An 8,831-nucleotide genomic window follows, 5' to 3' on the forward strand; every position below is an offset into this window, starting at 1 on the left:
ATAGTTGTTATATTCTATTATTTACATTTTTATTGTTGTACTGTTATTTTTATTGTTATTTATTTATTTTAAAAAATATTTTTCTATCCACAGTTGGCTGTATGCACAGATGGGGAACCTACAGATACTTAGGGCCGACTGTACTTCTTGTAGGCCCAGGAACTATTACCCATTTTATTTCTCTGATGACTTACTATTGGTCTTTCTTGCTGTACTGTGAGATCCATGAAGGCAGGGACCATGTCTGTTTTTCTCTCCATTGTATCTCCGAAGCCCAGCACTGTGCCCGGTCCCTAGTAGGCACGCTGTAATAATTGTTTGAGTTTGTTCAGTAAGATCGAGGACTCTTGATTAAGAGTTCAGTATGTGCAGGCACTGTTCTAGGCACTGGAGATACATCAGTGCATAAAACAGACAAAATTCCTGCTCGCTCCAGCTTGACATTCTGATAGTTGTTGGGGGAAGGAATATACAGTTAATAAATAAATAAAAAGGAGCAAATATGTGTTATGTCAGATTGTGATATATGCCATGAAAATAAATAAATCAAGGTGGAGCAGCAGAGCAAGATGGAGCTGGGGAGCCATTTAAATAGAGTCTTCAGGGAGGGTCTCTTAAGTAAGGTGACATTTAACAGAGAATGAATGAAGGAGTGAGTCATGAGGATATTTGGAGGAAGAGCATTTCAGATGGAGGCAATAGCAAGTGCAAAGGTCCTGAGGCAGACCTGTAATAGACATATTAGAGGAAGCAAGAAGGACCACATGGCTGGAATGAAGCACGCCTGTAATCCCACCTACTCCAGAGGCTGAGGCAGGAGAATCACTTCAACCCGGGAGGCGGAGGTTGCAGTGAGCCGAGATTGTGCCACTGCACTCCAGCCTGGGCAACAGAGCAGGACTCTCTCTCAAGAAAAACAAAAATAAAACAAAACACTGTTCTGAGAATGGAAAGACATAAATAATTGCAAGTTACATAACTGATAAATGACATGTGTCTTAGAATATACAAAGTGCTCTCAAAATCCAACAATCAGAAAGCAAGCACATTTAAAAAGGGCAAAAGCACTCACAGGAGACAAATACTGTACGATTCCACTTATATGAGGTATACTTAGAGTAGTCAAAATCACAGAGACAGTAGAAGGGTGGCTGCCAGGGGCGAGGGGGATGGGGAAATGGGGAGTTATTGTTCAGTGGGTGCAGAGCTTTAGTTTCACAAGAGGGAAAGAGTTATGAAGATGGATAGTGGTGATAGTTTCACAATATCATGAATATATTTAGAACCACTAAACTGTAAACTTAAAAACATTAAGATGATGAATCTTTTGGTATGTGTGTTTTAACACAGTAAAAAATTTTGAGGGAAAAAAGGGCAAAAGACATGAACAGATGTTTCACCACAGAAGATATATGGATGACCAATAGGCACATGAAAAGATGCTCAACATCATTGGTAATTAGTAAAATGCAAGTTAAAACCACTATGATATATCACTATACATCTCTTAGAATGCCTAAAATAACAAATATTGACAATACCAAATGATAACTAGGGTGCAAAGTAGCCAGAACTCTTATACATTTCTGGTGGGATTGCAAAAAGACTACAAACACTTTACAAACCACTTGGTAGTTTCTTGTAAAGTTAGCATACATCTACCATATGGCCCAGCAATTTCACTCCTGGAGAAATGAAAGCTATGGTCATGCAAAACCTGTACATGAATGTTTATAGTTATTTATAGTTTATAGTTATAGTTTATAGTTACTTGTAATTGCCCAAACTGGAAGCTACCCAAATCTCTGTTAGTTGAGGAATGTATAAACAAACTGTGTCACACCCAAACAATGAAATACTACCTAGTGGTAGAAAGAAATCGACCATGGATACACACAAAAACATGGGTTGTTTTCAAATGCCTTCCGCTAAGTGAAAGAAGCAAAAATACCTACAGAAGTAATAGGCTACATACTGTGTGATTCCATTTATTTGACGTTCTGGAAAAGGCAAACCTAGAGGGGCAGAAAATAGATCAGTGGCACCAAATATACCTGAGATTAAAGTCAGCCACATGATCTCTTTGAATTTCTGTTTCTTGATCTATAAAATGGGAGTAATTTTACCTACCTAAGGGAATTGTGAGCACTCAGTGCCAAAATATATAAAAAATCTAGAAAATTGTGCTCAGAAAATGTTAGTTTTCTCCCCTTTCCTTTCTGCCTCATCAGGCAGATCACTTCTACAGATGGCCAGTTTCATCTATGAAGTGTTCACTTGTATGGGTTTTCCTCTGACAGGGGAGCCTTATCTTTAGATTCTGGATGCACCTTGCTTGTCCTGTAGGTGCCGACTGCTGCCACTGGTGTATCTGCTGTGACTTGAGGGGTGATCTCAACTTGAATCCAACCCAAGGCTCAGGCATGTCTGGAAAACCGATGGGATGGCTTTCCAGACCTGATTTGTATTAATGGTGGAACCTCCCCTCAGAGAACTCATTCTAAGCAAAGAAGGAGCCACGGTTGATGAATGGGCAAGAAGGGGCCCTTCAGAATGACTGAGGCAGGGAAAGAGGGCAGCGACTCTGATGATCTCTCACTCAAATTCACACACCTACCCAGCTTCTGTGGACTGTTCAGGGATCCCCTCTCTTCCACTTTGCACCAGAAAGCCCTGCAGCTTTGCTATTTCAAGGGCCCCAGGGTCAGGATATGATGGAAGATGGTGGTATCTGGTGGCCATGGGGTGCTCTGTGCCAAGTCCCTAGAGAAACCAGGGCTCAGCAGGAGAGGACTCAAGCACAGGCATACATGAAATACCTCCAGGGAACTCACAGAAGTACAAGCATGTGGGACACAGCTCAGGGCATTTTGAGTTATTGTTAATGGGGCAGCCTCTGTGTCCCCAGTCTGGTGATGGTGGGGGTGTCCCCAGTCCTCCCTTTTCCTTCTGAGGATTGTCATGTAATGTCTACAGAAGGCTGTGATCCTGCCAGTGTGGCGAGGTGTTTGAAGACAAGCCCAGAGCATGTAGCATCTACTGAGGACACGCCATCCACACAACCCTGCTATGTTCTAACAGGAGGCTCTGACCCTGTCCCTGAGGAGCTTCCCTTATTTGGGGAGGTCAAACATACATAAAACAGCTTTGGAATAATTACAATATAATAATGAAATTTGCTGAGAGAATATATCTCCGGAAACACACACACAAGGGTAACTATGTGAAGTGAGGGATGTGTTAATTAGCTTCATAGTGGTAATCATTTCACAATGTATACGTACATCAAAACATCACACCATACATCTTAAATATGTACAATTTGTATTTGTCAAGTAAACCTCAATAAAGCTGGAAAAGATATCCAAGGTGGGGATAACACATTCTTTCTCGTATGGGGCACTATGGCAATAGACTCTGGGTTTAGGGGTGGCCTGCCCCTTGCTAACCCACATTATCTGCAATTATTTATCCCTGGCTACACACTAGAATCACCTGGGAGAGGGGCTTTAAAAGCTGATGCCAGGTCCCACCCAACACCAATTAAATCAGAATCTGTAAGTATAGCTTTGGTATTGATTTTTTTTTTTAAATTTCCTCAGTGATTTTTTTCTTACCTCTTATTTTCATTAGCATTTTCCAGATATTTAAGACAATAGATACTAAACAGGACACAGGCAGATTGAAGAACACTCAGCATTGTTAAACAGCTTTTGCTGTGCCACCTGCTAGTCAAAAATCGGGCCCACTGATAGTTGATGCCACAGGGGTATTCTGAGGCCAGCCCACACTGGCACCCCTAGAGCAGATGGTTCAATATTCAGGAACTTTGCAAGCAGATTGTTAAACCATTGGTAGCTTGAAATCTCCCATAGTGAGAGTATTCACCATGGAAATCAATAAATGCTACAAATCAGGGCACCCCGGATCACAAGGTTAGGAGTTCGAGACCAGCCTGACCAACATGGTGAAATCCTGTCTCTACTAAAAATACAAAAGTTAGTTGGGTGTGGTGGCACGTGCCTGTAATCTCAGCTACTCAGGAGGCTAAGGCAGGAGAATCGCTTGAACCCGAGAGGCAGAGGTTGTAGTGAGCTGAGATCACGCCACTGCACTCCAGCCTCAACGACAGTGCAAGACTCTGTCTCAAAAAACAAAACAAAACAACCAGGGCACCCCGTTCCCACCACAGCCAGTTTACCTGCACACAGCTGTCTGAGACAATATTTGTGATTTTGCCCATAGCAGTTCCTCCCAACCCCAACCTGCCGAAAACCTCGCTTGGGCACACATCAAGCTGTGCTTTTACGGCCATGACACTGAGCCTATGGCAGGTGCACATGACTGAGGCCCCAGCATCACTCTCCTTCCACAGCTGTTTACCTGCAAGTGCTAACTTGCTAACTTGCTCTAGTCCTTGAAAGACACCTGGGGGGCTCTATTAAGAGAGTTTCCTTGATAACAGATATGCGCATTTACTTTGAGCATGATTCTTTTTTCAGGATTATTTAATATGTTTTTATATATATTACCCTATGTTTCCTCACAATGAGTGAGCAGAAGATGTATTGAGTACTTATATTGTAGATTCAGGTAGGGAAAAGACATATAAACAGAGAGACTGCCTTATGAGAGTCTCTAAGTTCCACCAATGAGGCTCACAGAGGTACAAAGAGTTCCATATTTCCAACAGAAAAATGACAAAGTCTGTGTTCTATTTTTTTTCTTTTTTTCTTTTCTTTTTTTTTTTTTTCTGAGACAGGGTCTCACTCTGTCACCCAGCTTTGAGTGCAGTAGCATGACCTCGGTTCACTGCAACCCTCGCCTCTCAGGCTCAAGTGATCCTCTCACCTCAGCCTCCCGAGTAGCTGGGACTACAGGTGTGTGCCCCCACGCCTGGCTAATTTTTTATATTTTTGGTAGAGACAGGGTTTCGTCATGTTGTTCAGGCTGGTCTTGAACTCCTGAGCTCAGATGATCCACCTGCCCCAGCCTCCCAAAGTGCTGGGATTACAGGCATGAGTCACCGGCACCTGCCTCTATTGGTTTTCTTTTTCCGAGTAAGAAGAGCACTACTTGCCTGAGATCCGCATTTGAATGATGTCTCCAGTGAATAACCTTGTGATCTTGCCAACCTACTCGGCTTCTCAGTTCCCTCCACTGCAGTGTTGCAGAGACCAGGAGGATAATGAACCACAGCCACGGTTCTCAAGCTTCGGTGCACACACCATCACCTGGGGGGCTCCTGGAAAAAGACTGCTGGGTCCCAGCCCCAGGGTCTCTGATACAGTCGGTGTGAGGTGGAACCTGGTCATTTGCATGCCTAACAAGTTCCCAGGTGACGCTGCTGGCCCAGGGGCAACACTTTGAGAACCATTAAAACAATATTTAGAAATAATAATAATTGTGTAATTCTTTGTCTCTTCTGTTGCCTTGACTGACAGATTAAGAAAGGGAAACAGCATTTATTGAGTATCAATAATTATGCAAGTCATCTCATTTTATTTAATACTTACCCTTAAAGTACTTATCACGTTATGGATGAGAACATTGAAGCTAAAAAAGTTAAATGACTTACCCAGAGTTTTACAATGAGGAAATGGTGAATCTGGGATTCAAATACAAGTTTGTCCAACTCCGGAATCTATATTCTATTTGTTACACCTTGCTGCTTGCCAACAGTGTTTGGCCGTGGTAATTGCATAAGTTTAGGGGTTTAATTTTATTCTACTTCTTTCTATATGATAGTTTGTCTTCTACTTTGTCTTTCTATATTTTTTCCAGGTATTCTGTTTTACAGAGTTCAGTCCACTGGTCTAAAACAAGTTATTTGGGCTCTTCGAGCCTCATTTTCCTCAAATGTAAACTGAGGAAACATCCACCTTGCAGTGTTGTAGTGAGAGCTACAGACAATATGCATAAACCACCTGGCAATGTGCTCAGCCAGTGTTAGGCACTTAACACTCAACAGCTGCTGTTATTCAATAGTCCCTTGCTCCCCTTCCTTAAACACCATCCCTGATTTCCAAATGAATCAGACAGTGTGTTCTTCTCTTGTGCTGCCACATTAACCAGAACTTATTCTGACCATGTGCTTGAATTGTCTCATCAGCATGTCCCCTACTGGCACCTATTATATCGAAGAGCGTTGTGAATATTAAAAAAGAGAACATGTAAGATGCAATGAATCAGCCAGTCAACAAGCAAACATTGAGCATCTTGTACGTGCCAGGCATGGGGTTATAGTTGTGAAACAGAGAGTCCTGTTACAGAACTGAAGTGGGGTCCGCTTGCCTGGTGCAGTAAAGTCAAACATTCACACTGAGGTTTGCAGTGGAAGAAAGGAGGGTGTTAATTTTCAGGGAACCAAGTAGGCAGAATCAGGCAGCTCATGCTTAAGACCTGACCTCCCTGATGGCTTGCAAGTAAGGGGGTTTAAAGATGAGAAGGCAGAGGTTATAGGCAAACTCGTGAATCAATACACATAGACTATACATTGGTTTGATCTAAAAAGGTGGGACATCTCAAACCAGGGGCTTACAGGTCATAGGTAGATGCAAAGATTTTCTGATTTGCAGTTGGCTATGGAAGCAAAGCTTTGTCTAAAAATTTAGGATCAGCTGAAAAAAATGTTAGCCCTGGCTTTTTGGCATGGCTTCCTCCAGGATTCTTAGGAAGAACTTTAGAACTAAGAATGGCAGTCAGAATTCAGTCCTCAATTCCCCCTTATCTGAGGTCTATGCTCCAGTGGATCCATTTGGTGGGGGTTTCTGAAAAACAACTCAGGGACATATGTTAAGAAGTTATCTTTAGATTCTACAAGGAACATCTTGTGACTCTAACTTCCTTGGCTATGGTTTTAAGCTACTATTACCTTCTTGCTTATCAAGTTGCTCATTTACTTCTCAGAGCTAGCTAGGTGCCTGGAATTTCCCTTGAAGGAACTCAAGATTTTCCTTTATTTCCATGCTTTGGAGGGGGTGGGGAGGAGATCCCGGCAGGACCCTTAGAGGGGTTCTGCTCGGTCTCAATTCCTCCTGTCTTTTGTCACTTCTCAGTCCTGGGGGGTACAGGAACGCAGACGGCTGTGGCTACTTTCTGCTGAATGGGGACAAAGATTAGGGACCAGGAAATGAGGAGATAAATTTCTAGCATGTAGCTCAAGATATTCACGTGCCCCAGGCATGGCACCATGGTGCAGAATTATCATTATATTATTTGCTTTCATCACTGCTTTATTACAACATTTTAATTTGGCTACGATAGAAAGCATAAGCAAAATTAGCAAGACAGACATGCCTAACTTTAGCAATCCAGAAAACATGGACTGTATTCCATGAGGAATCCAAGAAAACAAAGAAAACCAGTCCTTGCGGACAGTTGGGGAGACCTGTTGTAACAAAATGTCTTGTTCTCTAATTCTTTCTAATGAGTTTCTACCTGCCCAGATCCATTTATATAAGTACAGCACATGGTATTTGCAATTATACATATTTTTCTCTATTCAGCTAAGATGCAATCTAAGACTATCCTATTATCTAAGACAACCTGAGCCAATGAATTAATTCCTCTTGGCTAGGTGGCTGTTGTATGCAGTTTTAGCAGCAAGAATTTTGAAAGTGAGGAAGAAATTTCTAATTGTGTGCTCATGGGATGCCACTCCCTACCAAGGTAACAACATCTGCCCAAAGAAGTAGTCGGCTCCATCTTTTCGGAACTCAGGCGAATATGGGTTTGTGGATCCCCAGAGTATGTGGACTATTTAGTTCCAATGAGTTGTTTAATTTGCTGGGAGCTAATGAGAGGTGAAGCCAGCTGGGCTTCCTGGGTGGAGGGGGGTACTTGGAGACCTTTTCTGTCTAGCTAAAGGATTGTAAACACACCAATCAGTGCTCTGTGTCTAGCTAAGGGTTTGTAAACGCACCAATCAGCACTCTGAAAAAATGCACCAATCAGCACTCTGTGTCTAGCTAAAGGTTTGTAAATGCACCAATCAGCACTCTGTAAAAATGCACCAGTCAGCGCTCTGTGTCTAGCTAAAGGTTTGTAAATGCACCAACCAGCACTCTGTAAAAATGGACCAATCAGCACTCTGTAAAATGGACCAATCAGCAGGACGTGGACGGGGCCAAATAGGGGAATAAAAGCTGGCCACTGGAGCCAGCAGCTGCAATGTGCTTGGGTCCCCTTCTGCACTGCGGAAAGTTTGTTCTTTCGCTTTTCATAATAAATCTTGCTGCTGCTCACTCTTTGGGTCCGCACGACCTTTAAAGAGCTGTAACATGGCCAGGCGCGGTGGCTCACGCCTGTAATCCCAGCACTTTGGGAGGCCGAGGCAGGCGGATCACGAGGTCAGGCGATCCAGACCATCCTGGCTAACATGGTGAAACCTCGTCTCTACTAAAAATACAAAAAATTAGCCGGGTGCGGTGGCAGGCCCCTGTAGTCCCAGCTACTCGGGAGGCTGAGGCAGGAGAATGGCGTGAACCCGGGAGGCGGAGCTTGCAGTCAGCAGAGATGGCGCCACTGCACTCTGGCCTGGGCGAAAGAGCGAGACTGTCTCAGAAAACAAAAAACAAAAAAAAACCTGTAACACTCACTGCGAAGGTCTGCGGCTTCGCTCCTGAAGTCAGCAAGACCACGAACCCACAGGGAGGAAAAAACGACTCCAGAGGCGCCACCTTTAAGAGCTGTAACACTACACTAACTGCGAAGATCTGTGGCTTCCTTCCTGAAGTCAGCGAGACTGCGAACCCACCGGAAGGAAGAAACTCCGGACACATCTGAACATCTGAAGGAACAAACTCGAGACACACAATCTTTAAGAACTT

The sequence above is a fragment of the Pan paniscus genome, chromosome 19 (genome assembly GCF_029289425.2).
Source record: "Pan paniscus chromosome 19, NHGRI_mPanPan1-v2.0_pri, whole genome shotgun sequence".
Lineage (NCBI taxonomy): Eukaryota > Metazoa > Chordata > Mammalia > Primates > Hominidae > Pan > Pan paniscus.